A 23,630-nucleotide genomic window follows, 5' to 3' on the forward strand; every position below is an offset into this window, starting at 1 on the left:
TGGTTTCATTTATACACCTTTTGTATTTGGAATTAAATGCACATATAAATAAGCTTTCAGATTTAGTTTGTTGGTTTTCAAACACTTCTATAATTCCAGATTTAGCTATCTGTGGATTCTACTCCCTGTCTCTGCTCATCTGTACTCCTGAACATGGCAGTGAGTTAAATCTGCTCCAAGTTCTAGCCCACGTGTAATTTGGTCAATGGAACCAATTTTTGTCTTTTAGTTTAGAGAGTGAGGCAAATTACTATAAACAGAGACTGAAATATTTGCAACAACATTTTGCAATACTTAGCCCTTTTTAAAAAAATAATAAGAATTTTTAAAACTATCTATAAAGAGCTGGCAACTTATTTGATTTAGAAGATATGGTGAAAGATGTGACTAGATTAGTTATTCTCAGATATTTCATCATAAGCTTTTACAAAGTGATAAAACAATTTTTTTTCAAAAAGGAATACCTTAAATTTCAAAGGGTTTATTGACAGTTAAAGACCCTCTATGGACACAAAGTTAAGAAACTCTTTGCTGAAAACTTTAAATATCAAATACAAGGTAGAGGTTTTCTATGGACACTCTATCTCTCGAGTCCAGAAATCATTCATTACTCTCTCCAAAGAGCACCAATAGAATATATTGGTGACAACTAGCAGAAATAGATAATAACAAAATGAAAAATAATGAACAAAATTGTACTCCCAAGTTTTTCATTGCAATATGCTCCTATTAATATACTCCAAAATTTAAAGAAAATATAACCAAGACCTAGGCATGAAATAGAAAACCAATTTTCAAGTGCAGTATTCAAAAGTACAACCTTGAGATTAGAATCCAAAATTAAAGTGATGTACAGAGATAACAATAGAATAAATATCAAAACTAAATTCAAATGACTAGAAGTTTTTATTCATCCATTCAAACTAAGGGACACTGGTATAGAAACAATGTTTTTATACTATCTTAGATAATTGTCAAACATTAGGAAAAAATATAAAGAGAGAGCAAGAGAATTAGAACAAATACAAGCTTGAGAGAGAAAGAGAGGAGAATGCATGTTACATTTACTTTTAATTTTTAATGATCTAATGTTAATTCTCCTCCATTTATTTTTTATGATCCTACATTTTGCTGGTAAATTTGTCTAATGACACTAAATAAATCAAGATAATGGAGACTTTATTTTCTACTGCCCATAATTCCCACTTATGTGATTGTCCCATCACCAAGATGAAGCAACATCATTCCTGAAAGTCACACATTACCTAAGCATATCTGGTTCTTGAAATTTGTTATAACAGTAATTCCTTTCAACATAATTTTTAAGATGGTTGTTTTAACTTAATGGCCTGTATTTTGCTACAAAACCACCCCAAATTTAAAAAAAATATTTCTTTCTTACTAGGATTTATGTTTTTGTTTAACTAAATGTAAAACTCATAAAAAGTCTTTGCTCTGGCCATTGTTGCTCAGTTGATTGGAGCATTGCCCCATACACCAAAAGGTGGCACATTCAGTACCCGGTCAGAGCACATACTCAAGTTGCAGGTTCAATCCCCAGCCAGGGTACATATGGAAGGCAACAAATTGATGTTTCCTCACATTGATGTTTCTCTCTCTCTCAAAAAAAAAAATCTTTTAAATACATTTGTTAGTATTGCTTACTTCTATCATTGCTATTGTTCAGTGTTTATATAAAATATGTCTGTATTTTCAACTTTAGACAAATACAAAAATATCTGTCAATATAATATAATATTTTCCTAAATGAGAAACTCTTATTTTAAATGTTTATTGTCAAGAGTTGAAGGAATGGGGGGTGGGGCGGTATCTAACAAATAACTATTGTCACAATTTTCCAAAATCTATCTGAATCCTAATATACATTTTCTGATTTACCAAATTGTTACTATGGCAACTTCAGAGTAATACTCAGCGGAAGGAGTCATGGATATAGCATAGACTTTGCTGTTTAGGTTTCTATACATAGAATCAGTTGATCTACAAAACTGATCAAGACAATGTCAACTGTGTACAAATCTCTCCTTTGCCAAGTTCTGTTGCTAAGGAGAAAGGGAGTTCTATATGTGTAACTGATATGTCCAATAATTTTGAATAATACTATTAGAAGAATGTGGGAAATGAAAATGCTTTTTATTCAATTAATAGTTTATAGTAAAAAGTATTAACTCAACAAATATATATTAAATGTTTACTTTTGGATTAAATGCAAATCAATTTCAATATGTGTTTTTTACTTCTGCAAAATAGGAAAATATAATAAGTTAAGAAATGAAAATATAGTTAAATCAAGGAGTTTGAAGTTCTATAGGATCAGATCTTAAGTCCCATAGTTTGTAATTTTATGATGAGGTTTGAGTGTAGCATGTGGGATATTAAGGCCATGCAGGTCTCAGGGCTTTTATGCAAAGTTCTGCTGGTTCTCAGGGCTTAGTAAGGTACTGACAAATTATCAATGGCATTTTTTTGGAGGTGGGTACTGCTTTTATATAAGATATGCCATAAAGAAACTGAGAAGTAAACAAGGTTTGTGTCTAATACATTAAGTAATATATGAAAGTTAAGATGTTGGTATTTGATATAGGTAAAATAAATATAAATGGAATAAAAAAAATGTACATTTGAAAATCCGGGAAAAGAGACCTCTGATTCCAGACTTAATTGCCACTGTATTAGACAAGCCATTACACTTGGGCTACAATAAACTGAAAAAAATATATATACAAAATACTGGTTTTAGTCATTGGAAATGAGATGACATGAAATGTGAAAAACCTTTATGCTGAAAACTACAAATCATCCTAAGAGGTATGATAGAGAACACAAGTAAATTGAGATGCATACTATATTTATGGAAAGAGAAACTCAGAATTGTTTAAGGTGCCAATTCTGTATAAATTGTCCTATAAGCTTAATACAATTCCAATCAAAGTCTTAGCATACTTCTCTTTTGTAAAAATTAACAAGCAAATTTAAATAAATGCAAAGTCAAATTCAAATAAAGAGTCAAGTCAGTCTTTAAAAGGGAACTTATTGGATAATAACACTACCTTATTTAAAATGCTACTATAAAGCTATGCTAATCAACAATTGTGGTATTGCCAAGCTGTGATGGCTCAGTGGTTGGCATTGACCTATGAACCAGGAAGTCACAGCTGGATTGCAGGTCAGGGCATATGCCTGGGTTGAGGGCTAGATCCCCAATCCTGCAGGAGGCAGCCAATCAATTATTTTCTCTCATGCTTAATGTTTCTATCTCTCTTTTCCTTTCCCTTGCCCTCTGAAATCAATAAAAATATATTTTTTAAAATGTAATATTGATATAAGAATAGACAAAACAATCAACAGAGTAGAACAGAGAATCCAGAAATACACCTATATTTACATGGTGAATTGGTTTCCAAAAAGTCGCCAATGCAATTCTATGTGAAAAAAATTTTTAATTAAAAATAGTGATAGCAAAACTGATTATCCATATAGAGAAAAATTGAGCCTTAGTCCATATCTTATATATACACAAAAAGTAATTTGAAATATATAATAGCCTTAAGCATAAAAGCTAAAATATAATGCTTCTAAAAGAAAATAAGGAGAATTATCTTTGTAACTTAGGATAGGTAATGATTTATTAATCAGGCTGCATAAAACACTAAATATTAAATAACAAAAAGATAAATCTGACTTTATATTAACATTTTTTTTTAATAGAGAGGAAGGGAGAAAGATTTAAAAACATTAAATATGAGAGAGAATCATTGATTGGCTGCCTCCTGCATGCCCCCTGGTGGGGATCAAGCCTGCAACCCCAGACAGGGAATCAAACTGTGACCTCCTGGCTCATAGTTTGACACTCAACAATTGAGCTATACCGGTTGGGCTAAATTAAAAATTTTCAAATGCTACCTTTCTAGTGACATTTCTAAGAAAATGGGTAGACAAGCCACAGCTTTGAAAAGAACATTATTAATGCATGTTCTTATAAATAACTTACATGCAGACTACATGAAGTACTCCTTAAAGTATTTGATTAACAGAAACAATAAAAATGTGTGAAAGACTTCAGAAAGAGAGATATCTTACAAAAATTGTGCACGAATGATCAATAAGCCCATGAGAAAAATCCTGCCTCATTATTTATTTTAGAAATGTTAATTAAAAATTATAATACAAGCAAAGTAGGTCCAAAGACATGGATGCATGGGACAGACTGACAGATCTCAGAGGGAACAGGGGAGGGGTGGTGGAAAGAGATTAACCAAATAACTTATATGTATATATGTATAGCCCATGGACACAGACAATATTTCAGTGAAGGATGGGGTGAGATGGGGGGTTTGCTGGAGGTAGGCAAAGGGGGAAAAATGGGGGACATCTCTAGTATTTTCAACAATAAAAATAAATTTAAAAATATATAACATTACATATATCTTAGAATGGATAAAAATAAAAAAGACCAGTTTGGGCAATGATTTGAAGTAACTAAAACTCTCATATGTTGCAGGAGGGAAAGTAAAATGGTACAATTTTAGAAATCATTTGGTAGTTCCTTACAAACTAGCAATTCTACTTTCTAGGTATTTATTGAGGATAAATGGATTATATATGACCCCGAATACAGTGGACATAAATAATCCTAGTAGTTTGTTTACAGTAGACTCAAATTGAAAGCAACTCGTTTTTCTTGCTTAACATGAGAATGGACAAAACAAGTGTAATACACTCCCCTAAAGTAATTCTATTCACCAATATATGGGAATGATAATATATTCAACAGTATGAATAGCTTTCAAAAATGTGCTGAGAGAAGCTGGATCCAATAGAATATGTATTGCATTTCATATCTATATAAAATTCTAGATCAAGTAAATCTAATCTTGGCAAAATAAATCCATCTTCAAAGGCAAAATAAAAGAAATTGTTCATTTAAGAAATATTTATTGCATGCCAGCTGTATGCTGGATGCTTTAATTGAGTTATAGCAAAACTCTCTCTCATTGTTTATCTTACATTAAACAATGGGAAGAAAAAGTAAAATATAATAAAATAAAACACAGAGTATTTTACACACCAATATGTGCCAAGTGGTATATATGGAGAAAAGACTAGGAGGGCAGGTTGGGAAGTCATCTTTGAGAACAATAACTGAGGGAAGAAAGGAAGAGAAAAAACTGTATTTATAAGGAAGAATAATATTTTAGGCTAAGGGAAAAGCAAGTGCAATCCTCTGAAGCAGATGAATACTAAGATTTTAGAGGATTAGTAATAAAACTAGTATGGGTGGAGTAGACTGAACAGGGAAAATTCTAAACAAAATCAGAGTGATGATGCCAGGGGAAGGGGAGCAATCCTATAGGATATATTGTATATCACAAAATCTCTGAGCACTTAACTACACTTGAAAAGTACTGAAGGTTTTGCAGCAAAGATATGACATGATATAATCAGAGAAATTGGTTGGGAGATTATGCCATCATTCAGGTAGAAATGAAATGTTGAATTACAGACAGATTATGTATATCTTTTGACAGTAAAACCAAGAATATTTATAAGCAGATTAGATGTGCACTGTAATAAAAAGGCAAAAATTAGGTGTTTGTTTTTTTTTTAAATTGTTGTTGTTTGTTTTGGCCTGAATTATTTTTGGATAGAATAACAATTTACTGAGATGGGCAAGATCGTGGGTGTAATAAAATCAGATTTGGGTTTCAGTTATGTTAAGCATGAGATTTCTATTGGGTATCATATTGAGTTTCAGTAGGTATTTCAATACACAAGTCTGAAGTTCAAATAAATGCCAGGGCTTAAAATAAAAACTTGAGAGTTATTGATATGAAGGTGGTATTTAAAACCACGAGACTCCACATCTAAAGAACTGAGTACAGATAGCATAACGAAGAGCCCCTAGGACAGAGTCGAGTACACTCCCACATTTATATGTTGGAGAAATGACTCGAAACCAGAAAAGGAGAATGAAGGAAGAGGGCAGTAAGTTAAGGAGGAACTGTAAAAGAGTATAATGCCGCCCTGGCCGGTTTGGCTCAGTGGATAGAGCGTTGGCCTGGGGACTGAAGGGTCCCAGGTTTGATTCCGGTCAAGGGCATGTACCTTGGTTGCGAGCACATCCCCAGTGGGGGGTGTGCAGGAATCAGCTGATCGATGCTTCTCTCTCATCGATGTTTCTGACTCTCTATCCCTCTCCCTTCCTCTCTGTAAAAAAAAAAAATTAATAAAAATATATTTTTTTAAAAAAGAGTATAATGTCCACAGAGCCAAATGAAAAACATCTATCAAAGAGGAAAAAGTGGTTGATGGTGTCAAAAGATGATGATAGTAAGACGAATTCTTGGTATTGTCTATGGTTTAGGTTATTGGTAAGCTTGAAACAGTAACTTCAGTGAAGTGAGTTTATGTGGACCCTCCCTTGCAGGGAGTTCAATAGAAAATAGGAAGAATAAAATTAGAGACAGCAAGTATAGACAGGTCATTTGAATTTTTGTGGCTTTATCCCTTGAAAAAGTAGTGCCTGGAGGACGATAATTATGGAGTAAAGAAAGGCTATTCCTTTTGGTAGGAGAATTTATATTGTGCCTGTGTCTGAAGAAAGGGTAGTGGGGGGCTTATACCTCAGGGTCTTCTGTGCTGGGTGCATGCATCACAGAGGGCTGCAGCTTTGTTATATCTGCAACTACTCTCCCCAGGTTCCTCTGAAGTGCCTTTCCCTGGCACAGATTCCTGGGGTTTCCAGATCGGGAAGGCTTCACCATTCATTGTTTATACTTTTAAAATAGTCCATTAAAAATGTTCTAAATTTACAAAATATTGAATGTACTATCGCTGTTTTAATAGGATTTTGATTAATTAAACAAACATTATAGCCTGCATTTTTTTCTTACCACTATATTACCTGTATTTGAACATGTGTATAAAAAGGACAGTTTTCTAAGTTATTTCTAATAGGTACAATAAATTCAAGTACAGTTATTAGATACATTTATAAGAACCTGAGAAAATGTACCAAATGCTATCAGTAAATCGATGAACAGAGTTTTCACAAGGAAATTCTTTCAAAATTTGCAAGGAACCAATTACATATGTTACTTAACTTTTTTAAGGAAGAGAAAATAAAAAATATGCATCTCTGGGATATTTTGTTTTATGGAATTGGCATAACTTTAATTTAAAAATGTTAAATAAATGAAAAAAGGCAGATGAGTTTTCATTTATGAATATAGATATTAAAATTAAAAATAAATATTTTAGGAAATGTTCTTATTCTAGTTAGATTCTTTTAAAATATTTTTTCAATTACAGTTTAGACTCAATATTATTTTTTATTAGTTTCAGGTGTATAGCATAGTGGTTAGACAACCATATACTTTACAAAGTATTCCCACTGATATTTCTTGTACCCAACTGGCACCATGTATAGTTGTTACAATATTATTGCCAACTAGAGGTCTGGTGCACAAAATTCGTGCATGGGTGGTGGTGGGGGTGTCCCCTCAGCCCAGTCTTCACTTTCTCCAATCCGGGACCCCTCGGGGGATGTCCAACTGCTGGTCTAGACCGGCAGTTGGACATCCCTCTCATGATCCTGGACCGCTGGCTCCTAATCACTCACCTGCCTGCCTGCCTGGTTGCCCCTAACTGCCCCCCCGCCCCACTGGCCTGATCAACCCTCACTGCCTCTGCATACCAGCTTGATCACCCCTAACTGCTCCCCTCTGCTGGTCTGGTCACCCCTAACTGGCCCCCCTGCTGGCCTGGTTGCTCCTAACTGACCCCCCGCACCAGCATGGTCACCCTAAATGACCCCCTGCCAGCCTGGTTGCCCCCAACTACCCCTCTCTGCTGGCCTGGTCAACTCTAACTGCCCCCCCGATGGCCTGGTTGTCCCTAACTGCACCCTACTGATGGCCTGGTCACCCCCAACTGCCCCTCCACTGGCCTAGTCACCTCTTACTGCCCCCCTGCTGGCCTGGTCACCCCCAACTGCTTCCCCTGCCGACCTGGTTGTCCCTCATGGCCACTGCTTCCCCTGCCAGCCCCCCTGATCACCCCTAACTGCTTCCCCTGCCAGCCACCCTGCTGGCCTGGTCACCCCCAACTGCCCCCCCCTGCCAGCCTGGTCACCCCTCACGGCCCCCCTGCTGGCCTGGTCGCCCCACGCAGCTTGCTTGTTCAGTCATTTTGTCTTCCCTTGGGCCGGCCCTGGGTGGCTGGGAAGCTGCCATCTGAGGCTTGCTTGCACCTCGGGCAGGCTGGGGGGATGAGGAGACTGGGGGACTATGGAGGCAGGTGCGCAGGGCAGGCCCAGCTGTGCCACGCGCCTGCGGCCCCGGCGGGGCTGAGGGGACTGGGCGCTGCCATCTTGTGTTGTGGGCACCGCCATCTTTGAGGGTGTGGCAGTCAATTAGCATATTTCCTCCTTATTGACTGTGGGTGCTGTCATCTTTGTGAAGTGTGTTGGTCAATTAGCATATTCACTCTTTATAAGATAGGATATTTTCTATGTTGTTCTTTATATCCCCATGACTATTTTGTAACTACCAATCTGTACTTCTCAATCCTTTCACCTTTTTCACTCACTCCTCCAATCCCCTTCCCTTCTGGCAACTATCAGTCTGTTCTCTGTATCTCTGAGTCTGTTTCTGTTTTGTTTGTTTATTTACATTGTTCCTTAATCCTACTATCTAATAAAAGAGTAATATGCAAATTGACCATCACTCCAGCACACAAGATGCCTGCTCCCATGTGGACACAAGATGGCTGCCTCCATGTGGACACAAGATGGCCGTCACAAGATGGCCAGCAGGGGAGAGCAGTTGGGAGGGACCAGGCCTGTAAGGGAGGGCAGTTGGGGCAATCAAGCCTGCAGGGGAGGGAAGTTAGGGGTGACCAGGCCAGCAGAGGAGGGAAGTTGGGGGCAACCGGGCCTGCAAGGGAGGGCATTTGTGGGGAACCCAAGCCTGCAGGGGAGAGCAGTTGAGGGGGACCAGGCCTGCAGGGGAGGGCAGTTAGGGGCAAACAGGCTGGCAGGAGAGCAGTTAGGCATCAATCAGGCTGGCAGGGGAGTGGTTAGGGGGTGATCAGGCTGGCAGGCAGAAACGGATAGGGGCAATCAGGAAGGCAGGCAGGCGAATGGTTGGGAGCCGGCAGTCCTGGATTGTGAGAGGGATGTCCGACCGCCCGTTTAGACCCGATCCTACTGGGATCGGGCCTAAACGGGCGGTCGGACATCCCTCGAGGGGTCCCAGATTGGAGAAGGTGCAGGCTGGGCTGAGGGACATACAGCCCAGTGCAGGAATTTCATTCACTGGGCCTCTAGTTTTCACATATACGTGAAATCATATGGTAATTGTCTTTGTCTGACTGACTTATTTCACTTAGCATGATACTTTCTAGATCCATCCATACTGTCTCAAAACTTAAGATTCATTCTTTTTTATGGCTGATTATGTATGTACCACAACATTTTTACCCACTGGTGCATTGATGGGCCCTCAGGTTGCTTCCATAATTAGGCCAATGTAAATAACACTGCAATGAACATAGGGGTGCATATATTTTTTGAATTAGTGTCTTGGGTTTCTTTGGATATATACCCAGAAGTGAAATCATTGTGTCAGAAGGCAGTCCCATTTTTAATTTTTTTGAGGAACCTCCATACTGCTTTATAGTGGCAGCACCAATCTGCATTCCCAGCAACAGGGCACAAGAGTTCCCTTTTCTTCACATCCATTCCAACACTTGTTTATTGATTTTTTGATGATAGCCATTCTGACAGGTGTAAGGTGAAATCTCATTGTGGTTTTAATTTGCATTTCTCTGATTATTAGTGACTTTGACCAGCTTTTTATCTATCTAATAGCCATATGCATGCCTTCTTTGAAGAAGTGTCAATTTTTTTCATTGGATTGTTTTTTGTTTTCATTGTGTTAAATTGCATGAATCTTTATAAATTTTGGATATTAACCCTTTACCAGATGTATCCTTAGCTAATATTTTCTCCCATTTTCATTTTGTTGATGGTTTCCTTTGCTGTGCATAAACAACTTTTTAGGTTGATGTAGTTCCATTTGTTTATTTTTTTCTTTTCTTTCCCTTGCCTGAGGCAATGTACTAGTATATAAAAAATATCACTAAGAGAAATGTCTGAGATTTTACTGCCTATGTTTTCTTTTAAAGTTTTTATGTTTTGTGTCTTACATTAAAGTATTTAAGTCTTTAATCCATTTTGAGTTTATTCTTTTATATGTTATAAGAAGGTGGTCTAGTTTCTTTTCTTTTCCTTTTTTTTTTTGCACATTTCTATTCATAGTGCCATTCATTAAATAGATTGACTTTTCCCCATTGCATGTTCTTTCCTCTTTTGCCAAACATTAATTGACCATATATGCATGGCTTTATTTCTGGACTTTTTATTATGTTCCACTAATCTAAATGTCTGTTTTTATGACAGTACCATACTGTTTTGATTACTAAGACCTTTTAGGATAATTTGATATCTGGTAGTATAATTCCTAATCTTTTTCAAGATTGCTGTGTCTCTTCAGTTTTTTTGTAATTATATCTGTTTAGATTATTTGTTCTAGTTCTTTGGTAATCTTTTTAATGTATTGCTGGATTTGATTTGTTACTATTTTGTTGAGGACATTTGCATTTATGTTCATGAGCGATATTGGCCTATACTTTTCTTTCTTTGTAGTGTCTATAACTGGTTTTGGAATTAGGATAATACTGGCTTCATGAAATGAACTTGGGAGTCTTACCTCGTCTTGAATTTTTCAGAATAGTTTGAGAAGAATAGATGTTAAATCTTCCTGGAATGTTTGATAAAATTAACCTGTGAAGCCATCTGCTTAAGGACTTTTGTTTGTTGGTAGTTTATTTATTTATTAATTTTTTTAACTGATTCAATATCATAAGTTGTAATTGCTCTGTTCAGATTTTCTGTTTATTCTTGATTCGGTTTTGGGAGACTGAATGTTTCTATAAATGTCCTTTCTTCCAGGTTGTGCTATTTATTGGTATACTAGAGGCCAGATGTCCGAAAGTATTGCAAGAGTAGGCTTTCCTTCCCCCGGCCTCATCACCAACTTCCCTCTGGCACCAGGGACCTAGGCTTCCCTCACAGCCATGGCTTCGTCTGGAAGGTCATCTGAAAGGATGTCCAAAAGGATCTCTGGTCTAATTAGAGTATTACACTTTTATTATTAGAGATAGCTACTCCTAACATTTCCTTATAATAATCTGTAATTCTTTGGTATCATTTGCCATTTCTCCTCTTTATTTCTGATTTTATCTTTTTGAGTCCTCTCTCTTTTTTCTTGATGAGTCTGGTTAAAGGTTTATCATTATTATTTATCTTTTCAAAGAACCAGCTCTTGGTTTCATTGATCTTCTGTATTAATTTTTTGGACTCTATTTCATTTATTTCTCCTCTGATCTTTATTATTTCCTTTTAGCTACTCACACTGGGCTATTTCTGTTGTTCTTCATTAAATCCCTTTAAGAGTACAGTTAGAGTATTTTCTCCTTAGTTTCCATTGTCCTAAGAGCTCTATTGGTAAAAATATTCCTAGGACATATTCTGATATTTTGCTGCCTATGGATTCTTCTAAGATTTTTTATGGTTTCCTATCTTAAGTTAAGTCCTTTATCCATTTTGAGTTTATTTTTGTGTATGGTGTAATTTGGTGGTCTAGTTTAATTCTTTTGCATGTGTCTGTTCAATTTTCCTAATACCATTTATTTAAGAGTCAGTCTTAACTCCAGTGTATGCTCTTCCCTCCTTTGTCCATTATTATTTGAGCATAATGGCTTGGGTAAATTCCTGGATTCTCTGATCAGTTCCATTGGTCTATTCTTATGCTAGTACCAGGAAGTTTTAAGAACAGTGGCTTTGTAATATAGCTTGACATGTGGTATTGTGATCCCTCCAACTTTGTTCTTCATTCTCAGGATTGTTGTGGCTATAAAACTTCTGCACAGCAAACAAAACCATCAACAAAACAATAAGACAGCCCACTGCATGGGAAAACATATTTACCAATGTTATATCCAATAAGGGTTTAGTCTCCAAAGTTTATAGGGAACTCATACAACTTAACAAAGGAAAGATAAACAATCCAATCAAAAAATGTACAAAGGGCCTAAATAGACACTTTTCAAAAGAGGACATACACAAGGCCAGGAGACATATGAAAACAATGCTCAAAGTCATTAAACATCTGAGAGATGCAAATCAAAATGAAAATGAGGTACCATCTCACACCTATCAGAATGGCTATCATCAACAAATCTACAAATGACAAGTTCTGGTGAGGATGTGGAGAAAAAGGAACCCTCGTGCACTGCTGGTGGGAATGCAGACTGGTACAGCTACTGTGGAAAACAGTATGGAGTTTCTTCAAAAAATTAAAAATGAAACTCTCATTTGACCCAGTGATCTCACTTCTAGAAATATATCCCAAGAAACTAGAAACACCCATCAGAAAGGATATATGCACCCCTATGTTCATAGCAGTGCAATTTACAATAGTAAAGATTTGGAAACAGCCTAAGTGCCCATCAGCAGATGAGTGGATTAAAAACCATGGTACATCTACACAGTGGAATACTATGCTGCTGTAAAAAAGAAGGAACTCTTACCATTTTCAATAGCATGGATGAACCTAGAGAGCATTATACTAAACAAAATAAGCCAGTCAGAGAAAGATAAATATCACATGATCTCACTCCTTAGTGGAATATAATGAACAACATAAATTGATGAAAAAAAATAGATCCAGAGAGATAGAAGCATCAAACAGACTGCCCAACCTCAGAGGGAAGGCAGGGGAAGGGGTAGGGGGATAGAAGATCTACCAAAGTACTTGTATGGGTGCATAAAAAGTGTAATCCATGGACACAGACAGTAGGGGGTGAGGGCATGTGCTGGGGTGTGGGAATGGCTGGGGAGAAGTCAATGGGGGGGTGGGGAAAGGAGATTATGTAATACTTTAAAGTATAAAATTTAAACAATAAATAATTTAAATTAGAAAAAAATGATTATAGCTAGGTTGAGATTTTTCTTGTTTTCTATGATGCTATGAATTTTCTTTTTAGAACTGTTTTTATCTGTGTCCCAAAATTTTGGGTTGTTATGATGTCATTTTCATTTGTTTCAAGGTATCTTTGAATTCTTCCTAGAAGTCATTATTAAAATACTAGAGGCCCAGTGCACAAAATTTGTGCACCGGTGGGGGTTGTCCCTCAGCCCAGCTTGAACCCTCTCACAATCCGGACCCCTCAGGGGATGTCTGACTACTAGTTTAGGCAGGATCCTGCAGGGATCCCTACAGGATTGGGACTAAACTGGCAGTTGAACATCCCTCTCGCAATCAAGGATTGCTGGCTCCTAACCACTTGCCTGCCTGCCTGATTGCCCCTAACCACTCTGCCTGTACCCCTGATTGTCCCTAAGTGCTCACCTGCCTGCCTGATCACCCCTAACCGCCTCTGCCTTGGCCCCCACCATAGCGCCTTCGTCCAGAAGGACATCCGAAATGACATCCGGAAGGTCATTCAGCTGTCCAGTCTAATTAGCATATTATACTTTTATTGTTATAGATTTATTGTTTAGTAACATGTTATTTAGTCTCAATGTCTGTGTGCTTTTCAGGTTTTTATTTTCTTTTAATTGATTTCTAGTTTTATACCATTGTGGTAAGAGAAGATTCTTGATATGATCTCAATCTTCTTAAATTTTTTGAGACTGTTTTGTGTCCTAACATGCAGTCTATCCTGGAAAATGTTCCATGTACACTTGAAAAGAATGTATATTTTGCTGCTTTAGGGTGAAATGCTCTGATTATATCAATTAAATCCATTTGATCTAGTGTGTCCTTTAAGGCCAATGTTTCCTTGTTGATATTATGTCTAGAAAATCTATTCATTGATGTCAGTAATGTGTTAAAATCCTATACTATGACTATATTACTGTCAATCTCTTGCATTTTGTTTATCAATATTTGATTTATATATTTAGGTGTTGCTATGTTGGGTGCATAAATCCTCTTGCTGGATTGCTCCCTTTACCATTATGCACTATCCTTCTTTGTCTCTTACTAAAGCCTTTGTTTTAAAGTCCATTTTGTCAAATATAAATATTGCAACCCCAGATTTTGTTTGCTTGTTTCAATTTGTGTAAATATATTTTGCTATCTATTTAATGGTAGCCTGTGTGTGTCTGTTGTTCTAAGGTGGGTCTCTTGTAGACAGCATACATATATGTCTTGTGTGGTGTGTTTTTTTATAGATTCAGCTACCCAATGTCTTTTCATTGGTCCATTTAAGCCATTTACATTTAAAGTCCTTATTGATAGTTGTTTATTGATTGCCATTTTATTTGTTATAACTATATTTCTCTCTCTCTCTTTTTTTTTCTTGTTCTTAAAAAAGACTTTTTAATATTTTCTGTAATATTAGTTTGGTGGTAATAAACTCCTTTAGCTTTTTCTTGTCTGAGAAGCTCTTGATTTCTCCTTCAATATTAAAAGTATAGCCTTTGTTAGGTAACGTAGTCTTGATTGTAGGTCCTTGTTTTTCATCATTTTGAATATTTTGTGCCAGTGCCTTCTGGCCTGAAATATTACTGTTGAGAAATTGGCTCCCTTATATATAGATAACTAACTTTGTCTTGTTACTTTATTTTTTTTCTCTCTTTTTATTTTTAAGATTCTCTCTTTGTCCTTAACCTTTGCCATTTAAATTATGATGTGTCTTGATTTGAGCCTATTTGGGTTAATATTACTTGGGACTCTTGGTGCTTCCTGGATTTGTGTGTTTTTGTTTTATTTTTCATCAGGTTAGGAAGTTTTATCTCTTCAAATAAGTCTTCAATCCCTTGTTATCTCTCACCTCTCTTTCTGGTGTCCCTATAATGTAGATGTTGTTACTCTTCATGTTTTCCAAAGGCTCCTTAAACTATACTCATTTTCATTTATTTATTCTACTCTGATTGAGTGTTTTCTGATACTGGAATTCTAATTCACTGATTTAAGTCTCTACTTTATCTAATTTACTGTTGTTTTTTTAGTGTATCCTTTTTCTCAAATATTATAGTCTTAATTTCTGATTTTTTAAAATTGTTTCTATGTTGTTGTTTTTTCATTATATTTGAAATCCTCACTAAGTTCTTTAAGTATCCTTATAACCATTTATTTATTTTTTGAGTGACTTTTTTAATATATATATATTTATTGATTTCAGAGAGGAAGGGAGAGGGAGAGATAGAAACATCAACAATGAAACCGAATCACTGATCAGCTGCCTCCTGCATGCCCCCTTCTGGGAATTGAGCTCGAAACTTAGGCATGTGCCCTTGACTGGAATTGAACCTGGGGCCTTTTAGTCCATAGGCCAATGCTCTATCCTCTGAGCCCAACTGGCTAGGGCTATAACCATTTTTTGAACTCTATACAGGCAGTCCTCAAGTTACGTCAGACTTGACATACATCCTTTTGTGGTTACCTCGCCATCTCCCATTTATTTATAAAAAAAAAATTTCCATCATTTCGATGTATGTACATATGTGCTTTATGTTTTTTATTATTTATTTACCTCAAGTAAAGGTCAGGAATTGTTATCTTTCTTTCAATTTTTTTTTTTACTATTTCACTTCATTACTGCTGTGTATGTGCTCCATGTGAATGATGTAGGTTCTTATGTAGGTAGGTTCTGACTTACAGTGAAAATTGCATTATGTCACACCATAGGAACTGATCTCCCACATAACCCGAGGACCTAATGTATCTGATAGATGTTTGCCTCCATTTTATTTAGTTCTTTTTCTGGGAAATCCTACTGTTCTTTCATTTGGAGGTTCTTTCTTTTGTATCCCCATTTTGGCTACTTCTCTGTGTGTGTTTTTTTTTTCCTATTTATTGGTAGATTTGCTATGTCTCCCAGTCTTGATAGGGTGGCCTTAAGTAATAGGTGTCTTGTGGAACCCAGTGGCATAGTCTCCTTGATTATCTGAACTGGGTACTTAAGAAATGTCTCTTGTGTGGATTATGTGAACCCTACTTTTGTAATTGAGCCTTGATTGCTGTTTGCCTGTCCATGAATGAGGTTAACCTTCTGGCTGGCTGACTATGAGAATCTACCCTTATCACTGTGTACTAGCTATGGTGTGGGTGATGACCACATGATGAGGAATTTGCCTCAGCAGGTTCTGGTGCCTGTCAAGATCTTTCTTTGGATGTTTCACTTTGGATGTGAAGCTAATTGAATCCTACTCTTATATCTGATGTTTGCCAATGGATTTTTTGGTTCTGGGGGCCTCTTGGGAGAGACTCTGGTGAAGGTCAAAGTCATACACTACATGTGACTTGCCGTGGGCAATTTTTTTGGAGCTACAAAGCAATCCACAGTTTGTAGCTGTCTATGTGGGCCTAGGTTTGCATATGAAGGGCCAAGCTACACACTAAGGCTGGCTTCCACTAGAAATGAGCCCAAGGGCAGTTCAGCAAAAGTCCCAAGATACCTTAAAATATTCTCTACTTGCCTCTACCTGCTGGATGTCTGTTAGGCTCACTCACTGAAAAACACCTGGCAGTGTGCAAGTTGAGTTAGGTTCTCAGTGAGTGACCATATAGGAGTGATTGGTGTTCATAAGACTGATACAAATTCAAACTCAGTGTCAATGCTGGATCTGAGACCACTCAGAAAAGTCTCAGGGCACACCAACACTAGCTCCTACCCACTAGGTGCCCACAGACCTTTATTGTGGGGCAGAGTCTTAGAGAATCATTAGGGAGAGGCCAGTAGAGTTCATTAGGCCCAAACTGACCAATATTTGCCCACTTAAAGGAAGGGCTTTGCACTGGTTGGTAGTGCAAGGAAAAAATGGCCTCCTTCCTAGAGCTGCACAACCCAGCCTATCCTGATTCTACTTGGACATCCCAGAGAGATCAGGCTCCACGGTGAGGTGGAGCTAGTGGATCTCCCATGAAAGAGTGGTTCCCATCATGTTCAAAGGAAAGTGAGGGGATGGCTCCCACCACAAAGCCACACAACCCAGTTACTGGCCTCCAACTGAGTCTACTAGGACTTCTACACCCCTGCCCAGGCCGCTGACTCCTCAGCAGGGTGTTAGTTTCACAGGGTGAGGTGAGAGGGAGTCCAGAGGGTTGAACTATTGCATTCCCCCAGGCTGATGCCTTATAGAGGGGAGTGTTCCACTTAATAAAGTTGGCATCTGCAGTGTGGGATAGGGGCTCAGTACAAGGACCCTAGTGGCTGTCACTTCAGCTCTCTCCCTGGATCCACAAAACCCAGTCTCTCTGCATACATCTTTAGTCCACTTGCCCTCCCTCTGCAGGAGCCCAGGGTGAGTGGCTAAGAAAGAGATACTATGGTCTGGCTTTTTAAGAGGGCACATGAGTTCCAGCAGGCTCTCATCCCTCCTTGGAAGACATAATCCTTATTGATTTTCACAACCAGATGTTATGTTGGCTCCTCTTCTTGGATTTGGTGCACCTCAGTGGGAAGCCCAGGTTGAAGTTGAGACCCCAAGCTCCTTCAGGGCAATCTTTGAAGCTGAGATATCCCTCCAGGTCCTTAGTCACCACATTTGGGTGTGGGACCAGTCATTTCTATATCTCTGCTCTTCCTACCAGTCTGGATGTGGCTTATTCTATACAACATTGCTCATAAGACTTATGTTCAACTAGTCTTGGATTATTCAGGTGATTGTTCTATATTTTAGTTGTAATTACAATTAGGTCTTGTGAGGAGGTGAGTATAATATCTACCTGCTCTGCTGCAATCTTGAATGACTGTCCTTCTGGGTTTGTGGTGGACAAGCATTGCTTTGATTAAGGAAAATGCCATACCCATAGGCAGATTCTTATTTTTTTTCACAAAGACCAAATATATATTGCTATTTTAAGAGTAAAATGTTATTGCTAATGATTGATGCATAAACTTGATATAGACTCATGTAAGAAACTCAAACAACTATAGGAACAAGTTAGACTCCCATACTTTTATATGCATCATAGGATTTCTCTGTTGTAATCCTATCTAATAAAAGAGTAATATGCAAATTGACCATACCATCACTACACCCACAAGTCACGTCCACCAGCCAATCAGGAGCGGGTATGCAAATTAACCCAACCAAGATGGCTACATCCACGGAGCGAGCAGGAGGCGTGGGTTTCCCCGGAAATGGAGGAAGCCAAGCTTTCCGCACACCCTGGATGGCCCTGGACTCCACTCAAGGCTACAAAGTTTCAATTATAGAATATAAATAAACCCCAACAAAAATGGCTGTGGCCATGGAGCTGGAGAGAGCAGGAGGCTTGGATTTTCCTGGCGGTGGAGGAAGCCAAGCTTTCCACCCATCCTGGCTTTCCCTGGCCTCTGCTCAAGGCTACAAAGTTTCAATTGTAGGAGATAAATAAATCCCAGATACCAGGGCCACTGCTTGGGTGGCCGGGGGCATGGCCAGCCTGAAAACCACCACACACTCCTCGCCCAGGCCACCCCAAGCCCCAAGGGAACCTCCACCCTGATCTAGGATACCCTTCAGGGCAAACCAGCCGACCCCCACCCATACACCAGGTCTCTATCCTATCTAATAAAAGAGTAACATGAAAATTGACCATCACTCCAACACACAAGATGGCTGCCCCCATGTGGACACAAGATGGCCACCACAAGATGGCCAGCAGGGGATGGCAGTTGGGAGGGACCAGGTCTGCAACGGAGGGCAGTTGTGGGTGATCAGGCCAGCAGGGAGGGCAGTTGGGAAGGACCAGGCCTGCAAGGGAAGGCAGTTGGGAGTGATCAAGTCTGCAGGGGAGGGCAGCTAGGGGTGACAAGGCTGGCAGAGGAGGGAAGTTGGGGGCAACTGGACCTGCAGGGAAGGGCAGTTGTGGGGGACCCAGGCCTACAGGGAAAACAGTTTGGGGGCACCAGGCCTGCAGGGGAGGGCAGTTAGGGGTGACCAGGCCTACAGAGGATGGCAGTTAGGCATCAATTAGGCTATCAGGGGAATGGTTATGGGGTGATCAGGCTGGCAGGCAGAAGCAGTTAGGGCCAATCAGGAAGGCAGGCAGGCGAATGGTTGGGAGCCAGCAGTCCTGGATTGTGAGAGGGATGTCCGACTGCCCGTTTAGGATCAGGCCTAAATGGGCAGTGGGGCATCCCTCGAGGGGTCCCAGATTGGAGAGGGTGCAGGCTGGGCTGAGGGACACACACCCCTGTGCACCAATTTTGTGCACCAGGTCTCTAGTATCTTATATCTGCATATCTATTCCTTTCTTTTCTTCTTACAGAATAGCACTTATCTTTTCTAATATGTATTTTTTATAATGCCTCATGACATCCACTTGACAGTATTGGTTTAACATATAAATTTAGTTTTCCATGCTACCTCTGAGATTTAAGTAGACTTCATAGCATTTTTCCGTTTGAATCCTGTTGCTAATCAGCTAATTACTTCCTTTCCTTGGCATTTCAAACACCTGAAAAGGCACTTCACTGGCCCAATACTATGTTTGTTTGTTTTTTATATATTTTATTGATTTTTTACAGAAAGGAAGGGAGAGGGATAGAGAGTTAGAAACATCGATGAGAGAGAAACATCGATCAGCTGCCTCCTGCACACCCCCCACTACGGATGTGCCCGCAACCAAGGTACATGCCCTTGACCAGAATCGAACCTGGGACCTTTCAGTCTGCAGGCTGACGCTCTATCCACTGAGCCAAACCAGTTTTGGCCAATAATATGTTTTTATGCCATTCCCTTTCATAGATTACTGGATAGTTAATATATGTTGCTGCTTCTTGAAAAAGTTTTAATTTTAGCATGAAAGTTAAAATTATTCATCCATTAACAGATGTTTATGGATTTCTCTATCATGTACCAGGCATTGCACTAAGTGGTAGGATTATAAACAACAATAAGTACTTCCTTCCCTCATTAATCATACATTCCATGGAGTGAGATAAACCGTAAACATGTTCATAAATGTGCTATATAATCTCATATAAATATTATGAAAAAAGCAGAAGAGTATTATAAATATGATAGACTAATTCATATACAAAATGGAATTGTTCTGGAAAGTAAAACTTGGAACTGCAATTGAAAACTATTTGACAAAATAATGAAGTACATTGTACAATGAAGTACAATATTGGCAGTATTGGCACAAATTGAAGAACAAAAACATGAGTCTATGTGTTGCAGAGGTTCTGGTAAATAAAATCCATTTTCCCTATCCAAATTCTCAAGTTTCTGAAACTCAGAGACTCATGTATGACTTGTTGAGTAGTTTATTCTTCATGTAAGTAAGTTCTTAATAGTAATAATTAGCTATAGACTGAGACCATTTCTTCCCTTTCCTTTCACAGACAGGCTCCCTATGCAATATCAGAATATTGCCTATAAAATTCATGTATAGAGAAACAGAGCAGAATATGGGCATTTTCATTGAAGCCTATTCCCTAAAAAGACAAAACAGAGAAAAGGAATGAACAATATAAGCCACTTTCTCTTTGCAAATCAAATTTAGTCATAACTCTTTCCCAAGTAAATAAGGAATAAGGTGGTATAAATTTGGCAGGGGATTATAGAGAAAATGGCTCTTCTTAACATCAGAAATGAGAAGGAAACATCCCCAGTCTAATATTTCCAAGTTTCTTGACTGATAAAATTTGAAGACTTAAGCATTAAAGCTATTGCTAATCCAGATTTGAAGGGGAGATCAGCAGACAATCACTGTCTCTATCTCCATATCAGCCACTCGTTGTTTGAGGATTCTCCCAAGATTACTGATGAATAGTGTCAATTTTTCCAAAAGAAATTTATGAAAAAGGTAAAAAAACAAAACAAAACAAAAAAAACCTATGGTAATTAAAAATTCTCAAGGCTCAAAGGTCACTATTTTATTTCTTGTCCAAAATTTTCTCGCCATGTTGTCCAATATAACTCTTCAGAGGGCCTGCATTGTGACCAGATAACAACATAAAAGTATACAAGAGCAAAATGTTACTAGATGTTTTCCAAATTTGTATATAAATCCTTAATTTTATTAATTTTCAAAGAACTTAAAGGTCAGTCATTAATTTTTCTTGCAAATTAATATCTATAGGAATTTAATCCCCAAATAATATTTTCATGCAATAAAATAAAGTTGTTACATTAACCTCTTCTCCAATTTCTTATTCCTCTTTCATCTACCATTCTATCTGAGCAAACCGGGAAAGTTCTGAAAGCTGGTGGTATAGTGGCTCCTTAGGCAGCTATAGTCTTAGTGTCTCACTAAATGGGTACATTCCTTATTTAAAAGATATAGAATGTCATTCCAGTCACTGGCACATCTTCCAATAATTTAGAAAACATGCCAAAATCATAGGCACTAGTGCAGTTAAACTACATAATTTCTTTTGTTTTCAGAACCCAAGTTCAGTCCTGCCAAAGACCATAGTGCAAACTCAATAGAATCTAAGGCAATGGGCAGAGAAGGAACATCTGGGTTTCAGATTTGCCAATGAACTAGTAAATTTATGCCAAGTCTCAGAAACCCATGGTTTGTTGATATAAGTTAGATTAGAAAATATATCACATAAAGAGGTTAATTATGCCACTATGTTTAGGATATCTGGGGGGAAATATCATTATGCAAATGTTTCATCTCTTGGAATACCATTTGAGATATTACTGCCTTCTGGCAAAATTCAGAAATTTGCAATGGCAACAGCCTCAATCACCAGGTCTTATTTGACAGGTCTGTCTTTCCCATAAAGCTTATTTAAACTCTTATTAAACAGTTTCTCTTGATATTCCACATTTCTAGCAAGACAACTCTACATGGGGGTAGTCTCTGTTGGTAGCAGGTCCTCTACAATCTCGTGAGCAGGCCTCTCCATCCTGTGGTAAATAGAATCTTAAACCTATGAATCCTCTTCTCCTACGCAAGTTTCTTCAAGTCTATATTGTTTTGAACTGGAAATTTATCCACAGTGGTCTTCTGAACTAAAGCCACTATTGGTGCATCTGCCACATGCCTCTTATCAGACTGTCTTTCCATTGGAATAATGCAGCAGAATATTGATAGCATTTCTTTATACTACATATTTTTATTCATGAAAATTTTTCTATCCTATATAATAAAAGGCTAACATGCAAATAGACCGAATGGCAGAACTACCGAAATACAGTTCACTATGACATGCGCTGACCACCAGGGGGCATGTGCAGAACATGGCAGGCCGCAGGGGGGATGGTAGAGCAGGTGAGAGGAGGCACCAGACCAAGGCAGGGCACTGGTCGCTGTCATCGGGGCGAGCCTCTGGTGGTTACTGAAAATTCTTTGTTCCCACACGCCACAGTCCCACCTGGTGCTTGCACCTATTGCCAGCGCCGAAGCCGTCACTCACACTCGCTGCCAGTGCTTGGCGTTGGTCCCGATGACTCAGTGCCATCAGCGGGTGCCGGCAGCGGCTGCTGGCCCTGATCGCTCCTGAGGGCTTCTCCACCTCCTCCTGACAGCACTGGCTCCACTTGCACCCACTACGGGCACCAAGCCCAATTGCTTTGCACCGTCAGTGGGTGTGAGCGGGGCTGGAGCTGTCAGTGTATGGGAGCAGCGGTAACAGGAGTGGGGCTGCCAGCAGACAGGGGCCTGGGGCCCATGGCGAGAGGGGCTGGGAAGGGGTGTGGAAGATGGGCCTAGACCCACCCCTGTGCCTACAGCAGCCTCCTCAATGCCCACAGGTCCTTTCAAGGTGCACGAATTTGTGTACTGGGCCCCTAGTAGTAGAATATGTGGTGAGTGTTCTTATTTTACTATTGGAAGGCTCACTTGAAATCAAACAGTTTAATCATGTGTAGTTTGACTCCTCTCTCTCCTCCCCAATGTAATATTAATGCTTTCTATTAGAATAAAAACATCTTTTTAATTTACATATGCCTTCTGTCTCAGATATTTTTCTAACATCTTCTTTTAGGTTTTGAATTGTGGGCTCTCTCATAATTCAAAAAAGATTTTATAACGAATGACCTCTGTATCTACTAAAATAATATGCTATTCAAATAATTATGAATGCATTTATTATACACATATATTGCTTGGTTCTACCTAAAAGGTTTTTTACCCATGGAGCATTCTCTCAATAGACTAACAGTAGCTTAGTTTTGGTCCATATCTGGCTCCTTCTTAATGTATTTTATCCTTTGTTTTCTCTTAGAGTTTTTATTGAAGAAAACCAGAAATATGTTACCTCAAAGTAATTATCTTTGGCTTAAGTTTTTTGAGCTAAAGGTAATTAAGAAACACTGAATGCAAGAAAAGGTCTCTATACTATTCCCTTTTCTATCTCAAGGCAGGATATAAATTCTTCTTTTAATAGAGACAGATACTGTTAAGTCCAAAGGTGGCATCAGAGGAATATGCAAACAAACCTTACTTAATTAGTTCTCTCTCATTATTAACCCTCTCAAGTTTCTATCTGGGGAAACTTAAATAGCTTTCCTTTGTTCTGTCATTTCTCTACAAAGATATTGTTCTTTGTTGAAGGTGCTATATAAGCCAGAGTTCTAAGCTACC

The 23,630-nt window shown here is 38.4% G+C and overlaps 1 pseudogene; it reads left to right on the plus strand.

Moving 5' to 3' along the window:
- Positions 1–5,966: 5,966 nt before the first annotated feature.
- The window catches only part of LOC103301565 (60S ribosomal protein L4-like), a 47,198-nt pseudogene continuing 29,534 nt past the window's right edge, over positions 5,967–23,630 (plus strand).

The sequence above is a fragment of the Eptesicus fuscus genome, chromosome 3 (genome assembly GCF_027574615.1).
Source record: "Eptesicus fuscus isolate TK198812 chromosome 3, DD_ASM_mEF_20220401, whole genome shotgun sequence".
Taxonomy (NCBI): Eukaryota; Metazoa; Chordata; class Mammalia; order Chiroptera; family Vespertilionidae; genus Eptesicus; species Eptesicus fuscus.